Source organism: Lagopus muta, chromosome 7 (assembly GCF_023343835.1).
Source record: "Lagopus muta isolate bLagMut1 chromosome 7, bLagMut1 primary, whole genome shotgun sequence".
Lineage (NCBI taxonomy): Eukaryota > Metazoa > Chordata > Aves > Galliformes > Phasianidae > Lagopus > Lagopus muta.
Window position 1 is genome coordinate 24,245,232 of NC_064439.1, and position 18,031 is coordinate 24,263,262.

Genomic DNA, 18,031 nt, shown 5'->3' on the forward strand with positions numbered 1-18,031 from the left:
GGGAATGAATGTAAAGTGAGCAATCGCTCATAGCCTTGCTTTCAATCAATTGAGTGTATAAGTGAAACCAGAACTAGCTTTTCCACTGGGTTCCTTTTCCTGCATAACCCTCAGTGTGACACATCTAATGCTGCGAACACAGTGCTAAGAGTAGGGCTTGTCATTGTCCCTTCTTCGCTCTCATTTAATCTGATATTGAGGACGTTGAGGCTCTAGTAGGACACAACGGGTATGTAGTCTGACCTGCCTAGCACAAGTCGACAAACTTATCTAATAATACAGGCATTATGCTCTTATCTTTTGCTCAAATTACAGCCCATACTTTGGAAAGATGGGCAATCGTGACTTAAAGGCTGCAAGTGACTGAAGCTCTACCATGTACCTATTCAACTCCTAATCCAAGGATTAATTATCCTCTTTAAAAGAAGCCCTATTTTCTCCAAGTTGCATGTGTAACCTTCTTTGATGATATCAAACTGTGATATTCCTTACTTTTGCTGATTTTCAATTGTTAAGGGAAAAAAAAAATAGCATCCCTGACATTTCACTAATATTACCAACTAATTGCAGCTGGATCTTCCAGTTTATTGAACAATTTCAATACAATTATAGGATTAATTGAACCCAAGCTCAATTTTCACAGCTGCCTGAGAGGGTTATGACCTGCCTGTCCTTGGCACGGCTCTGACACAGTTGCCTTTTGTGTTTCTAGGTGGGGTTTCCAGCAGTTCTCTCTGCTGACACTGCTCTTTGCATGGGACATTGATGCATCACTTAATCATAAGGGGTGGCAGGTAAACACGTGTCATTAGGATGGTGGGGAAAATACTGACTCCAAAGGTAGAACAACTCATCTCAAATGAAAGATGTAAATATAAGTGTAGAAAGTAGATTAGATAAAATAAAGCTTCAATTGCTTTGGGATGCTGTAGCCTGGCAGATGAGGCGCTCTCCAACTATGGCTTCTGGAAAGAGAAGTATTGAACTCTGTTCTCCTTCGGAGTAGGAGCTGTTGGATGAAAAAGCTGGCTTCTCCCTTCCTGGGACTTCAGCCTGATGCTTTATATGCTGCTTTTACAAGTGGCCCAAAGGAACACTTCCTGTTGAGCAAAGCAAAATATTTTTTTATTTCATACAGAAGAATTAAACATTTTAAACTCTCATGTAAACTGTTCCTAAACATTTGTTCTTTTGTCTTCTAGTTCAGAGAATCAAAATAATCTAATAATTCCAGATGATGCTACCTTTTTAGGAAATGTTTGTGAATAATCCATGCACATGCTACCAGGTGACTTGCTTTTCCTAAAAGGTCTTTACTGTAAAGAAAATGTAAGTGATTTTGTCCGTTATCTTCCTGTCAGGTATACTGATGCAGTTGCAGTTACATGGGAGTAAAATTCATGTGATATAAGTTCAATAATTCTTTCTGCTATAACTTGCATGCTAGGACCCTGCATCAACAGCAGTTCATTGAGCCTCCTGAACCCTCTTTTAGTGATGGAAAAGCTGAAGACACAATGGAAACCTGGATGGAATCAGTCAATAAATCAGCCCTTATTTATTTCAATCCAGTTCCCTGACTACGCTTTCTCTTCTTGCTCCTTGTAAGGGAGAACATTTTGCAGCATTGCTATTACTGTAGCACTTCTATAATTCAAACCCTGTTACTCATTCCTCTGGCCTTGTGGATTAATGAGCTTAATTGGACCCTGCCTTCCTTACTGTATCTTTGGAGAGATTTTCTGGATCTCCTCTGCCCTTTGCTGGGGTGAATTTCCTTGCTCCCATAGGCCTTTCTCACACGGCACGTTACACGGATGCCTCATTCCTCCTGTTCTCCTGGGTTCTCTCCACAGCCACCATCATTCAGGAGTTCAGTGCCCATCTCGCCCTCCACTTGCTGCTACAGTGAAGTCCTTGGAGGTGTTCACACTGTGGAGTGCGTTTGAACTAGACTTCCAGAAATCAACTGCTGCGTTGGGCCATTGATATCACAAAGCTGGTTCTGGTTCTTGCCTACTCCCTTGGTTTTTGAAATGTATGTACTGAAACTGAGGCTTTGAATATACACTTCCTTTGAGTATTTGATCTGCTCTGCAGCTCTGAGTCTCCCAGTTATTTACAGCTGGCTATTTGTATACTCAATGAGCTCCAGTGTGTGAGGGAACTGTTCAAAAACTGTTTAAAAATACATTTTAAAGAGATGATTTCACTTCATGTGGTTTTTTGCCAGCAGTGTGGTTTTTAAGGACATTTTTTCAAACCATGTAGCGCACAACTATGAAGCTGTGCCTTAAAAGGTGAAGCAGAGCCCTTCACTTGGGGAGTATGTTCAAGGGAGCTGCTGTTGGAGCACATTGCGAGCCCTGTGCGCTGCTTGAAGCCTTGGTGTGAGTTTTGTTTCCCTGTGTAGGGAAAACAGTGATAAGGTTGTGCAGAAGAGGGAAAGGTTATTTAAAAATTGTTTCAATATGGCCCTTGGTATAACATTATCTGAATAGGCCTGGATATTTAAAAGGGAATTAGCCATAATGATCCTTCTCTGTCTCTTTTCCTCTTGTTTCTACTTTTCCCAAGGAAGGGGAAAAAAACAAAGAATAGACGTGGGGGCTCTCGTGTCAGACCCATCCTCCCGCTGCCTTGGGAAGGAACGTAAGACGAAAAGCCATGCCAACAGAATCCTTCTCATCTAATCCTACTGCCTTGATTAATGTCTTCTGCCTCCAAAGAGGTGAACTCTGGCATCCAGGCTCAGCTCCATGGGGGCTGAGCTGGCCAGCATGGGACGAATGCCTTGGCTTGTGGAAAGGGGCGGTGGTTTCCCTGCTGGATGCTTGCTATAGGAAAAGCAACGGTGCAGGGAGGCTTAAAGCTGTGAGGTTGCAGACAATCACCAGTGCTGGTCGCTCCTTGCTCCATCTCCAAAGTAGGAAGTGTATTGCATTCTGAAACAACAATAAATTTGATTTTATGTAATTTATTTTTTATCTATATCTGAATAAAGATAACTTCAATAAAACAATGAGCACATTTTCCCCTGTCTTAGGAATTAAAAAAAGTGTTCAGCTTGGAACAATATTTTGGTCATGAAGAAAAGTAAGATAGAAATGTGCATTGCCATGAGATGCTGTTGCAAAGCTAGGCAACAGACAGCAGTTGGTACAATTCCCAGCAGCAGGCCAGTATCTACAAGTTGTATGCATGCATACTTTGCATGCACAGCAGCAATAATTGGTGGCTGAGCCCCTTGTTTTCAAAGCATTTGCTAAAAGCAGCTTTTTGGCCACAAGCTGTAAGTAGCTGCAGTTATTTCACTTCATTTTGCAAGATTTCCTATTCTGCCAGGCATTTTCTGTACAATGCCATGACAGTAAATTCCCTAAAAGAAGCTGTAAGTGTCGGGAGGTTTCTCAAGAAAGGTAATATTTGTTATTTGACCAGATGCTAAGTCCAAAAGCAGTGATGCTTTTCAGCCAAATTTCTTGGCTTTAATTTGATTTGCATAAAATGTAGAAACAATATATCTGTTTGAAACATTCACAATGAATTCAAAGGCTTTCAAATATTCCTCTTAAGCCTGTGAGGGAAAAAAAAAATTGTTCTTAGTGGTTCCTTCTGAATTTTGTGTGCTTCACTCCGAGCAGAATTACTTCTGTTCTTTTTTCCCCATTGACTCCTTCCAAACAAAATCTTCAGCTTTGTGCTTGCAGTCCAAAACGCTTTTAGTCTTCTTCTTCCTTGCCTTAAAATTTCACAAGTATTAAATTCCACACTGAAAAAAATTGTCTTTGCACACTTCCACACAATTTGATACCAAAAATGTTTGGAAGGCAAAGTAACATTCCAAATGCTAGAAATCACCCCAAAAGGGAAAAGGAATCCAGCTATGGTGAGTAATTTTTATTTTAATGTTTTGAAAGAGAGAAAGAAAAAGAAGAAAGAAAGAAAGAAAGAAAGAAAGAAAGAAAGAAAGAAAGAAAGAAAGAAAGAAAGAAAGAAAGAAAGAAAGAAAGAAAGAAAGAAAGAAAGAAAGAAAGAAAGAAAGAAAGAAAGAAAGAAAGAAAGAAAGAAAGAAAGAAAGAAAGAAAGAAAGAAAGAAAGAAAACTCTCAAATACTTCTTAAACAAAAATTTGGATAAAAAATAAAGAAGGTGGAAGTGGCTGGAAAAGATCTTCTGAGGAGTGATTATTTTTTCCCCACTAGCAAAATAGGTATGGAAAATGTAAGTATGCACAGCTGTGTTTATTTCAATGATTAGACATTCTATTTCTCTGTGACCTCTCTGCATTGAGCTGGCAAGGCACCTGGGTATGCTTAGAAGTGTCTCATTCATACATTTACATTAATTCAACTAGGACCTTTCTTTCTCCCTCTTGTGCCCTTTTCTTCTCTAAAGAGACCACAGGAAAAAAAAAGGCAGAATCTGGTGCACTCCTTCCTGTCTTTTCTTCTTGTTCGCAAAGTGTCAGTTAAGACTCTGCACTATGCCTGTGCACATTTTAAATTAAAATATTAGCACTATTTTAGTCAAACAGTGAGCATAAAACTGTCCTTTTCAGGGAGGGAAGGGGCGGCTGAAGAGAATGGTGTGGTGTGACCACACATGCTGCACTAAGAGCACTGCAGAAGCTGAGCCCTGGCATCTCCATCTCCTGTGCTGTATATGTGCTTGCATTTTATTTGTACCATCTACATGTGTGCATATAACCTGGGGTGTCTTTGCACTACTGCCTGAATGTCCCAGGTGATAATGATTGATGCTTACTTGATATGAAGAAGTTTGTTAACCAAAAAAAAGAAGGCGGGCACAGAAATTTTGTAGTCCAGACTTGTTACTGGTATAGAAGTGAAGCAGAGAGGGGCTAAAGGGTTTCCTCACTGTCATCGAGGAGGTTTGGTACAGAGCTGAGATGTTCCATCAATCTTCATTCAAAGCTTTGCCCGTTTCTTCCCCTTCCTCTGCAGGCTTTGCAGGAAAGTCTGATCTGAGTGTCCAAACTCCAAAACTTTCTGAGCTGCATTTGTTTACTTCTGGTGTCATTGAAGGCAGAAGGGAATTCCTAATGATTAAAAGCAGCAAGATCCATTCCAAACTCGTTCCTTCAAGCTTGTTATGATCTCTCCCACTGCTCTTTTGCATATCTAGGTACTTCAGAGTACTAACTACTGACTGTTAACTGTAGAATAGGTTCTTTTAGTAACTCCACCATATCATATTCTTTGTTTCCTTAGTTATTATGAATTTAAACTGGAGAAATATGACTATACATAGATAGAATTAGAGTAAATTAAATGACAATGAGAAGCATCTGTGCATAAGGCACTCATTTTCCTTTCCTTTCAGGCTGTCTGAATTCATTAGTTGGTCTCCATACAGCGTACTGTGTACAATGCAATGTCTCATATCTCCTCAGCTCTGTCAAATTAGCTTTCTTCTTGTCTGCTTCAAAACCACTATTCAAAAATTAGGAGTTGCTATGGTCTATTAGTCCATTTGGTTTACTATTTTATTTTATTTTCCCCTTCTGCGCGTTGATTTATATTTTATATGTGATTAGGCTTTATTTATATGTCCCATGTCGGCCTTCTTTCCTAGGCATCGTGCCTGCATAGGGCAGAGTGTCCAAAGCTTTCCACTAGAAACTGAGGCACTGGTCCATGCTCAATACCCAGCCACAGTACCCTGCCCCTGCAGAATCAAGCTGAATCAGCTGAGGACGTATAATCTAAACATAATCTAAAGAGAAATACTGAGTGATTTCTTGTACCCTCACTCCACAGCAAAGTTAAAAAGTTCTGAAACTTGAACACAAGAAAAATCAGCATGATAACTCATTTCTTTGTATATCCCCCCGAGATCACCCTTCAGAAATAGGAAAATGCAGGCACGTTGAAAAGGCTTCACAGCAGGGCAATTCAGTAATTAGATTTGTAAGGAAGTGTAAAGAAAAGATTTAACTCTGAGATAAATGCTTTTCAGAGTATTGGTTTGCCTGCCTTTGGCTAGCCTGGTTTGCACTGAAATCTTCAGAGCCAGATCTGCCCAGCTTGGTTATGCAGAAGTGAGATAAGCAACTTTGGCAACAATAGTCATACACAGAAGCTGGAAGAAAATGAAGGGAATGAACCAGAAAGTGAGGCATAGAAGCAGCTAGGCTGGATAGAGAGGAAAAGAGAGCAGATTCCGTGATGCATGATGATTTCTTCTCCTTCTGGAATGGGGATGCATTAATGAAATCTTTTCTTCACACTTGCATTAGAAGAATCTTCACACAGGACATTGAGTATGAAGCCAGGCAAAGCACTACTTGATTTTGTGTTGCTGACCTTGAAGGGGTAAATGCATAGAGAAATTCCCTCCTGTGGCAAAGCCCAGCCCCTAATATTTTTAGAACTGAGATCATCTCACACATCCAGTTTTAATGTTGCTGTAAATAACTTGTCCTTCTGAGCATAAACAAAAGCAACCCAGCAGGGACAGTAAGCAGAGGTGCTGCCAACAGCCATGATAGAAGACACTGAAGGGAAAGATCCCCCGTGCCACCAGAGAAACCACATGCACTAGGTACCCTTGCTGCTCCGTAGGGATTTTCTTCTTCTGAGAGAGAAGGGATGGATCTGGGGGTTGGCTATTCAGATGCATCTGTGGCATTTTAGCACCAGTTCTTGCTGAAATGTAGTGATGTCCAAATCCCTTGTGGCTGCCCCTTATTGGATCCCGAGGAGAGCATCCGCTTTGTGACTACTGAGCCCAACCAGCTTGGGGAACCAATGTGATAAAGTCAGAGTTGAGACAGGACACCTGGGAAGCACCAGGAGACACATTTATGAGCTTTTTGGAGCTCAAAGCACGTTGTGAGGGCTGGAAAGTGGCTTCCCCAGTCCCTGGGGCTGGTGAGAGGCTGGAGGAAAGGGGTGGGAGCCAGCAGCCTCCATGCCCTGGCCCCAGGCAGAAGGTGCTACACTGAGCCTTCACCTCCCACCTTTCAGCCACATGAAAGCCCGATTATTCACGCTTGATGCCGGCAAGGTAGGGCCCTGCTACCCAGTGCTGCCGGATCCCTGTCTTGAGGGGCCCACTTAGCCCAGCACCATCAGGCCCTTGGCTGACATTGCTCCCTCAGCCTGTGAGGGCTGGCAGTGCCTTTTTGAGACACTGGGGCATAGCCATGGCTGGGACAAAATGGTAAAGGTGGAAATTACTTCTGCCCTCGCAGAAGCAGTGGCGCTCAATGAGCTGCTGATAGGCCAAAATGAGAGTTTGTTACAGCACTGTGTTTTCCTTCCCCTGGGCTTCCTGCTTCTGCCTCTCACCCTGCTGAGGGGATGCAGGCTACTGGGGGTGGCATTTTGGTCAGAACTGGTACTAGATGGGTTGTGTGGAAGCTCTGGTAGCTGCAACTCAGCAGTCAGTCTGGGGACCAGAAGGTGCAGAGTACAAGCAGAGATGCATCATTGCCCCAGAGAGCAGCAGGAGAATGGGGGGACAAACTGAAAATTCAAGAGGAAGGCAGAGGACTGAATTGACCCTTTTTTCCCCCCTTGCCATTCAGATGCTCAAAGATTTTATCAGGATTTTTAGCTGCAGGGCAAAAAGCTTCTTTATAGTTCCTTCCAAAGCTCGCTGCCAAATGCAGGCTGCGGTCTCAGCAGCTGTAACCCAGCCCCAAGGCTCACACATTCCGGTGCAAACAGCTCAGAGCAGCACTCAGGATTTTGCAGGGAGAAGGCTGAAGCATCCTCTAAGGCCTCTAAACAGGCAGTATTGAGCATGTTTCACACATGGCAAAACATGGCCACAGCAGCAGCTCTTCCTGCGGGTGAGGGGCACGGGGATCAGGTGGCACTGCCACCATTCCCCACTGCCCAGGGATTGCAGGCAAGTGAGACCAGAACTGAGCATTCTGCCCTCCCCCAGGGAGGAGGTGCAGGGCCTGGGGTCACTTTCTTGCAGGCAGAATTCAGTGTTTTTATGGCATGTCTGGAGCCAGTTTCTCATCTCTCTTTTTTTCTCCCCAGTGGAGACTTGCTCATTTGTAATAGGAAGGTTCATTGTTTTCCTGTCTGATATTTCTTTGATTACTTAAAAAGAAATCCCAGAGGCTTGTTTTCACAAAATAGTGATTGCATAATTGATGTGATTATGATGTATTTTGCTGTGTCACTGCTGCTGGGTTGATTATTTTGAGAAGCCCCGAGCTCTGTTAACGCTGCCATGTGCTGCGTGTGCATGGCCTGAGCCTCCCCCCCACACAAGAGCCCTTTGAGCACCATTGCCTTCCACTGGGACCTTGTGAGGCTGTGAGGCCTGCCTGGGTGCAAGGAGAGCAAGCTGACCCACAGGGAGAGGGCTGTGTGGGGACAGTAGGCCAAACCATGGGGCGAGGGCTGTTCAGGGAGCTACCACACATCTTGTGGGTGAATAACAACCCAACAGTGTGAATAATTCCCTAAAATCAGGGAGTGCGGCTGTAAAATCGTGGGGGCAAGTTCCAGGCTCTTTGCCTGGCTAAAAATGCACAGATAAAGCAATGCAGCCCAGTCAGGTGTGCTGGAAATAAAATTCTTCTGAACACAAAATAGCGCAGCAAATTAACGGTAATTATTCATCATAACTTGAAAGCGTACCAGCCCAGTGCAGATAGGAATATGTAATAGATCACCCAGGGAAACCATGTGAGAGAGGAAAGCCCTCCACATTTTGGCTGGAAATTGTTAATTATTTTCAGCTTGAGGCTAGAGGCTGTCCTAAGAGCACTTTCTTCCTCCTGGTGACATTCTTTTCCATTCCTTCACACTGTGTTCTCCTTTCCTTTCCTTTTTAATTCAGGGATGAAACATTGTTCTCAGGAAAACTTCTCGGCCAGATTTTCAGATTTCTGAACCTTTGTTTTTCTCAACATGTGTGCAATTTTGACTATTTTTGTCCAGCAGTGACCTTTGGAATTCCAGCATAATTTCCCTCTCCTTCCTGGTGCCCTCACATGACCCAGGAACACAAACATCTGAGAGACCTCTGGGCATCTTCACATCTGCTGGTATATAAGATCAGAGCCATTGTGTGATGTATTTTTAACAGCAGGTGTTGGGCTTGGAGAAGGGTGTGTTGGTTTTTGAGGGGCTGGGCAGAATCTGCACTTAATTCTTAGTTCCCAGGCTATTTAGGAACAGCTTAAAAACACACTTAATCTGTTTGTACAAATTTAACATTGTAAAACCACAATAAGGAATTGCTAATCAAGTGCAAGCCTGGATTTAGTTTCAGCTTTGCATCATTGCTGTCTTAAAAAAAGAAAAAAAAAGAAGGGAAGAAAAAAACACCCAAACAAAAAAAAAAAAAAAAACCCACCATCAAACTTTAAAGCCGAGTCCAAGATTCTGGTTTACAACTTATTTTCATGGAGTACGATTGATTGATTACTTGAAGCCTGTTAATTATTATTTAGTCATGGTTTTCAACACAAACTCCTTACAGCAGCAAAACAAACAGTGTGTTTGTTTTATCTTTTGCCAATTAACACAGTTTGAACATGACTTAAAATAGGCCTTTAGCTGAGGCTCTGATTCACAAATGCATCACTCCCATTTGTGCTTCTGTAATTCCATTGACTTCCATGGCATTGCAAACACTACATTGCAAAACGAAACACTTCTTAATTGACCCCACCACCACGTGCAAAGGAGCGCATGCTGCACCAAAGCCTGATGCATGAGACTCTTCCTTTGCCCATTAGCAGCAATTTAATATCTAAATTTAAGAAGTGCTCTAAGCAGAGTGTTTTCCCCAAAATATCATTGAAATCCTATTTTCACGGAAGTCTCTTTCAATTTTTTTTTATCAGAAAAATCTAAAATGGTGCTTAGTGTTCAGTTATCTGCCAGGTATAAATGGCATAAATGGATGATTACTTTAAATACATCTTCTCTGAGAAGGGAGTTATGGGACCTCACAAAAGCATCAAGCTGTGACTACTTTCAGGAAATCACCTGGAAATAAATAAGATGATAAAGGTTGCTTGCAAGTCTCTAGATTCTCGTTGCCTTTTTAGGCAGATAATTGAATTCAGTATGAGCTGTAATTCCTTTCTGGTATCACTAGAGAACAAATTCTTTATTATTTGGGAGAACAGACAGAGTGACCTCACAGGTCCTTTCAGTCACAGCACCTATGATTATAAATTCTCACAGCATCCATTGCACGGGTGTATCTGTCCTAAAATACAGAGGCAGATTTTAGCTTTGTTGAAGCGAGGAGATTTTTTGTTGGTGGTTTCAACCTAGTTTCACCTGTCCACATTTCTGGGCTCCATTTGAATGTTACCACGTGACCTATCAGGTCGTCTCTGGCTAGAGTCAGAATAGCTATTTCCAAGCACTTATTTTTAATAACATACCACGTGTGGGTTCTTCTTAAATGCAAGGCTCCTATTGTGGATCAACTGAATCTTCTCTGGATTTGTCCCATCTCTGGAGTGTTGAATTTGTATCCTACTCTATTCCAGATGTTGATACAGAAATGCATTAAGGAGATTTGAATCAAGCTGCCACTGCAGGAGCAACCCAACCCTGCCTCCTGCCTACTGCCTCCTGCAGCTGCAACGTGTCACATGCTGTCTTAGAGCCAAGTAAATAGCAGCCAAACATGACTACATGCAGTCAGCTTGTTGGACTGGTCAGAACTCATATCCTGCTCTCTCCTAACCCTCTTCCCCGCATCAGCCTTCTTCTTCCATCAGGTAAGATATGGGATACTTGTACCTTCTGGATCCTGCTACCATCCATCCAGGAAACCACACCTTCTGGTCAGGGAAGCAGCTTTCATATAATGAAATCACTGTTTCTTAAATGGTGGGATGCTTGTATATGAAACCTCTTTTCCTTTATTGTTGTCTTTTTGTTGTCATTTGTTTGTTTTTCTTTAAATTATTCCTAATCTATAGTTGAGGAAATGGCACTATTGACTTTCTTGGCATACGCCAAGGTCTCTTTGAACTTTGGGAGTTCATGGTGTGCAGTGCAGGGACATGTGGTCCCAGAACGACCAGGAATATTTCATAGAGCAGATCTGGTAATGGCTGGAGAAAATGGGACCTCTGAAGGAAGGGAGAAAGAATTAGAGTTTCTTAGAGTGAAAAAAATGCTAAGGGATGACAAAATTAGTCTTATTATGTTGAAAGCTGCTGCAAAGAGTAAGGGAAATATTTGCTCTGCATGCTTGTAGGGGATAAAGCAGGGCCTGAGATTTAGTGGGAAGGATTTATTAAGAGAAATGGTAACAAAGAATGAGAAAGGTGATTGTCCCTCAGTACTCAGTGCTGGTGAGGCTGCACCTTGAGTACTGTATTCAGTTTTGGGTCTCTCACTACAAGAAAGACTCTGAGGCAACAGAGAAGGGCAACAGAACTATGAAGGCTCTGGAGCATAAGTGTGATGAGGAGCAGCTGAGGGAACTGGAGTTGTTAACAGCAGGACAAGGGGAAATGGTTTTAAGTTGAGGGAGAGAAGATTTAGGTTGGATGTCAGAGGGAAGTTCTTTACAGAGAGAGTGGTGAGGTGCTGGAACAGGCTGCCCAGAGAGGTTGTGGATGCCCCGTCCCTGGAGGTGTTCAAGGCCAGATTGGATGGGGCTCTGGGCAGCCTGGTCTGGTATTAAATGGGGAGGTTGGTGGCCCTGCATATGGCAGGGGGGTTGGAGATTCATGATCCTTGAGGTCCCTACCAACCCTGCCCATTCTGTGATTCTGTGATTGTTCAGTCTGGAGAAGAGGAGGCTCAGAGAAGACCTCATTGCTCTCTACAATGACCTGAAAGGAGGAGAGATGTAGCGAGTTGGGAGTAAGCCTCTTTTCCCAGGTAACTAGTGGTAGAACGGGAGGTAATGGCTTTAAGTTGCACCAGGGCAGGTTCAGACCGGATATGAGGAAAAATTTCTTCTCAGAAAGAATGATGATGCACTGGAACAGGCTGCCCAGGGAAGTGGTGGTGTCACCATCCCTGGAGGTGTTCAATAAACGTGTAGTTGTGGCACTGGGGGACGTGGTCAGTGGGCATGATGGGGTTGGGTTGATGACTGGACTAGAAGATTGTAGTGATCTCTTCCAACCTAAATGATTCTTTGACTCTATGAAAACAGTGCAACATGTAGCCTGTGAAAACTGCGTACGTCTTTAATAAGAGGTTAGTGAGACTAGATGACAGTAACAGCCCGTTTTACTTTGGGTGCAGGTGTCTCCAGAGATCCCTATGAACCACATATTTATTTGGTAATTCCAAGACAATAAAAAAGGTAAGCAGAATCCATAATAAAGTAGGGGATGTTTCTCCCTCAGTAGAGGTATTACCAGTGGTGGTAGAGAATGGTTTGGGAAAGCTCTGTTTTAAGGTGGCTGGGATGAACAGCTATGGGACAGCTATTCCACAACAGTCAGGAATGGTCAGTAGGTACACAGGGCCCTTTCATCTGCTCTGTAATTTTTTAAGCTCATAGAGCCTTATTTCATTCCACTTAGAATACAATATGGGGTGGCCTCCAGACACTGAGGATGCTGCCAGACAGTACCCAGAAGCATACATGGCTGCGACATGAGTGACAGAGGAAATGTTTTTTCCTATTTCCAAGAGACTGGAGGCCAACCACCTCATTCTGTCCTCTGCCAGACTTCTGCATTTTTATAATAGTGCATGCCCAGTGTTCCTATGAATAACATTAGAGAGGTCCCCTGATGCTGAATCAGGTGGCTGAGATCTGAAATCTCTCTCACACTATCCTGATAAACAAGTGTCATACAAACACACAGTCCCATTCTGGGATGCTTGAAACTGGCTATGCGCTAGCTAAGGCCAGTGAGTGATTTCCTGAGAAGGTTCAAAAGTCATCTGGTGGAACTGAAGTAGTTTATAAGTATGCTAAAGCTGCTGTGCTGAAAAAAGGACCAACAGAAATAGCATGCTAAGTAGGCAGAAGGGCATGATGAGGAGATAGAAAAATATAAGTTTTGTCTATCAAAAAGTGTTCTCTGACATGTTCAAGCTGATAGACAGCAAAACCCATGTCTCCGAAGCAGCAAGTCATCAGGTTTGCACAGTCACTCTTTCAGAGAGGATAGAACCAGAGAAAGAGGGTGTCTCCTGCTTTGGTTCAGTAAATCCACAGCTAGCATTTCCACCTATACACTCTGCAGTTAATTTTTCTCCTACTCTTCTTCCCACTTCGCCCCACGAGTACCCCATCCACAGGAATATCTTCAAGAGAGGCCAACTGCAATGATGCGAGACCTGTAAGGCAGACAGGCCCCCCTCACTCAGAGGGGATCAATCCAATTTCACATGTGCTGTGTGGGCTCCCTGGCCATCACACCACCGAGATTCACCACCATTTTTCTCACTGAGTTTTGCATGCTGCCCGACCTGGAAGGCATGCTCTGGAAATGCATGTCAGGTCAGGCCTGGCAAGGGAGGGTAACACTTTGTTTGCAAACCTCAAGAGAGCTTAGATGTGAATTAGGTGCTTGAAGGCGCACACTGTTAAGATCTTGGCAAGTTCTTGGCCAATATTTAGGAATTTTTCTGGCAGGGAAATAGATACCTCCAGGCATATGCAGCAGCTCAGTGAGAGTGCAAATGGTGGTGCTGAGAGGTATGGCAGCAGGTAAGCAGTGCAGAGCGAGTAAACTTGTTGTGAATCTAATCCAAATCCACTGCATGTAGATAAGGACTCTGAGATAATGGAACGGTGAACTGAAGGAGGTGCAGGCTGGAAATGAAGGATGCTAATGAAACTAGTAGAAATCTGATGGAACAGAAAAAATGCATTTAATGACCTCATTCGGTGAGGGCTGTACAGCAATATTTAACCCTCTGTTAAAAAATCAGACCCTCAGCACTTGCAGCTTGCCTGGAATAAGAGGGAAGGGTGGCTACAACAGGACTGGCAGAATTGGTCATGTCCTGAGGGTGGGCTGAAACCTTAAACTGTGTTTATGGAAAAACAATGTGCTTCTTTACCTCCCTCCAACCTGGATGCACAGAACTGCTTTGAGTTGCAAGCAGTCTAATTAATCTGGTCTGCGCTTGCTTGTCAAAGCTTTCTTGTGGTGAGATCATTTCTTGCCATTTTAAGAGAAAACTGTTTGATTTTGGAGCAAATTGCTTTGAATTTCAATTTGGGGATATCCAGTAGCATTTTGGGTAGGGAAAAGGCATCCTGATGCTGCAGGCCACCTATTTGCAGGCCAGAAGTGGAGCCTGCCACACTCACTTGGTGTGGAGTGTACAGACAGATGGACACAACCACAGCACTGGGCGGTGGGAGCTCAGCACGGCTCAGCCCAGCCTTCACCCATCATCCTGCCTCTCTCACTCACCTCGCTGAGCTCAGGGCAGCCAAGCTGAGCCTTTCACAAGTGCCCTTGGAGCTTGAGCTGATGCGACCCACATCTATTTTCAGTATCTGCGGTAAAATTGTTACACTTTATATGGAGAGTTAGCAGAATCCAGACAAAATAATTTATCTTATGCTATCCGTTACTAAAAGCCGAGCTGCCTTTCTTGTTCTGAGCAAAACATGTTTTTCTTCTTGGCCTGTCTTTTCTTTTGTGTGGCATCTACATTTCGGTGTGAACCCTTTCAGCATGCAAATGTGCCTCACCTCAGCAGAACGGCTCCTGTTGGATGCAGCGTGTCTGCGTGGTGGTGTTCTGGAAGAAAGCAGATTTTCCTGTGATGTACAGATCAATTCACCTTAACCCAACAAAATGGGTGCTATTGTTGTTGCTTTTCTCTGCACGCTGCGGAAGAAACACAGCAGAAGAGCAGATGTGAAATAGATTTTTCAAACAAACCCCGAAGAGAACAATGGTTGAAATGAGTCTCTTTAAGGTTTCTGTGTCATCAAATGTTATTGTTGACACTGCGAATGTAGCAATAGTTGTTACACTAATTAGAGTGGTGTAGTTCTAGAAACAGGAACTGTGAAAAGACTGTGTCTGGAAGGTACTAATAATCTTCTGATACCTGTATTTTTGCCATTCTTTATTATTATAATGAGAGTGTTAATGTGCAGAGGAGAAATCATGTGTGCCCTTAATAAAGAACGAAGCAGCACAGTTGTTATCATCTTGAGTATCATATTCATTTAAAATCAAGTAGGCAACTCAAAGGTTAAGAGGTTTAATGTTCTTGAACTGTACAATTGAAGCACTGTAGTCCACATTATTGTTAGCAATTACTCAAAGTGCTTTGGGTTTTCATTAGAAACTTCATTTTCCGGAAGAAAGTCCCCTACAACTTTAGCCAGCACCAAAGCGTGACCATTTAAAGGCCAGACACTTTTGCATGAAGTGCATCACAAGATGTTGTCATGATATAATTTGCTCCCAGCTATTTACGTACTTCTAGATAACCATTCTCAGTCTTCAGCCTCTCGCAAGTTTTCATGCTACCATACAATTCCAGAGAGATGTAGGGTTTTTAAGAAGCTCTGTATTTAGAGAATAATGTGATATTCCTCACGCTTTCCTTCTATATCAGGAATATTTACTTGCAGCTTTTTCAAGCACAAGGAAGCACACATAGTTGTATCTAAAGCAGACTTTTCATAGCAGTATCCAACAGTCTTCTCCAACCCTTCCCATCCCTTGTAAAAAAAATGTCACCAGGACCTCCTTACAATTTTTGCTCTGCTGGGAGAGCTTAGGAGAATAAGTAAGATATGTGGCATAATTTTCTGATCAACCACCCAGGCACAGTGGTAAACAGACAGAAATGTCGGTCTGTCCTCCCACTTTTCAGCAGCACATGATGTCCTGTAGTCAAGCTTATTGTAGTGTCCTGTACTTGAAGCTTATTTGCTGTTAGACAATGAATAGCACTATCTGACACAGCAGAGATGCAGTTCCTTCAGGATGGATCAAATAAGTGCCAAAAAGAAAACAGGGTAAAGCTGAGATACAGAGAGACAGGAGTCACCTCTGCCAATATTTTTCCTAATTTGCAGCTGTGCAGATGCCCCAGCGATGAAGACATATAGGAACCGCTTAAAATAGGCTTCTGATCTGCGTGCAGAGACAATCCAGAAACCAGAGTGGCACCCCAAGCTCTGATCACCTCTTGCATAAAACTCCTACAGGGCTCTGGAAATGGCCCTGCTGAGGATGAGGCTTGGAGGCATCGGTTCCCAGCAGTCTCAGTGGTCCACAATGGCAGGGACTGTGGTGGGGACGACTTCGCTTTTCAGTGAATGTCACAAATCGCCAGCATAAAAAGAAATGAAAGAAAATCTGAAGGAGGAAATAGCTATCTTTCCTTCTTCAACTAGCTGGTTCCCTGTCCTCTGGCATAATCCCATCCTCCCCTGATTGACTCATAACCAGTTTGGTTTCATCCAAGCCACAGCTGCGTCAAGGCACAGTGAGAGCCAATCAACCCTACCAGCTTTGTCTGTGTTTCATGATAGTTTAATCACTGAAGACTGTCTCTGTGTTGAAATATTTCCCTTTGGGGTTTCGGATAGCAGTATTATATCAAAGCAAAAGGAACCAAAAAGTGAAAAGGCTCATGTCCTCATCCAAATCGTTTGGAGTCGATACAAAAACACCTCTCCCTCTGCCTTTGTAATGAGCACGCACACTTACAGCAAGCCCTCCGGCTTGTGCAGTCAGAGTGGCTCAGAATTCAGCTGCAATTTCTGCACGTTGCATTCTTCCTTTCATTGATGCCAGTGCTGATACCAGTCAGAGGATGCAGCCTGAAAAGATTGCCAGCCTCACATACTTGCTGAAAATTGGAAAAGGAAAAAAATAAGTTGAAACAGGAAAAAAGGGGATACTACTGTGGATTGATGGTAAATGCATTATTCCCTGGGCCAGGTTTCATCCTGGTGGCAGTCAGGAATTAGGGCTGAAGTACTCAGACTTCTCTCTAACCAGGCTGAACAACAGGATCAGAGGAAAAATTTCTATTCGACCAGCGCCAGTTCCAGGTTATAATTCTGAATACACACTGCCGTATTTTCCCTCAAATCATGTTTTTTTAGTAAGTGGCTGACATGACTCAAATTGCTGCATTGAGATTCAACCTCCCCCCCCCCCCCCACTCTCCCAGAAAAAGGCAAAATGGAGAGAGAATAGAACTGAGCAGTGCTGACATGGAACCTGAATACTATCATCGTTCCCCAGAACAAGCTTATTCACTCCTTTTGTTGAAAATGTCTAATCAAACAGATATTATTAACGTATACAAAAAATATCCAGTATACAAGTAACACTGCTGTAAGGAAAACATCTTTTTCAAGAAAGTTACAAAAATTATAGGTCCTTGCACCCACCGAAGTTATTTTAGCAGAGCCGTGTTGTTAGCACTGGAACTAAGCCATGTTTTCACAGTCAAATGATAGGCCTTTTCTAAGGTCATGCCCACCCAGTACAAAGCCCACTAAGTGCTTCATTGAAAAGGCTAAATGGAATTCACACTTCTCAGGCAATCGTTTCATTATGATCTGTATGAGTATTCACAATGTAACTTTTAAAATCTTGGAAATAAAGCAGGCCAGTATCTGAGAGCAATCATATTGCGTGTCACGTTGAAAAGCGTGTGATTTGGGTCTTTCACTTCCAATGTATAATATACCATACAATGAAATTAGCATTTGTTACCTCACTCTGTCCTTTCAATCACATGCTTCTGACTTACATTTTTGAAGAAAAAAATCCACTTAGAAATAATAGAAATCAAGATTTCACCTTTTCCTACTGAGACTTACTGAACACACATGTAACGTTTGTAAGTGGTGTGGAACCTTTAAGGAGGTGACAGCAGAAATGGCAGTGTGTGTCTTGGAAGTACAGCTAGAAAATTAAAGAGTATCACATTTATGCAATCCTTGGAGTCTTGTGGGCTGAGGTCACATATGGAGATGCTGATTTCACTTCTGAAGCTGGGTTGTATTTAACTGAATTTAGGATCCCTCTGAATTCACTGGCTGTTTGTTTTGCAATATCTGGCTTAGGTTAATCTCAACCAAAATGCAGTGAA

At 42.9% G+C, this 18,031-nt stretch overlaps 1 long non-coding RNA gene across 1 annotated transcript in view; it reads left to right on the forward strand.

Annotated features, from left to right (window-relative positions):
• The window catches only part of LOC125695909 (uncharacterized), a 47,896-nt gene extending 37,098 nt beyond the window's left edge, over window positions 1–10,798 (forward strand). Inside the window, exon 5 of the long non-coding RNA XR_007378094.1 lies at window positions 10,504–10,798. This is a non-coding gene — a long non-coding RNA (uncharacterized LOC125695909). The remainder of the gene's footprint in view (window positions 1–10,503) is intronic.
• Window positions 10,799–18,031: the final 7,233 nt, after the last annotated feature.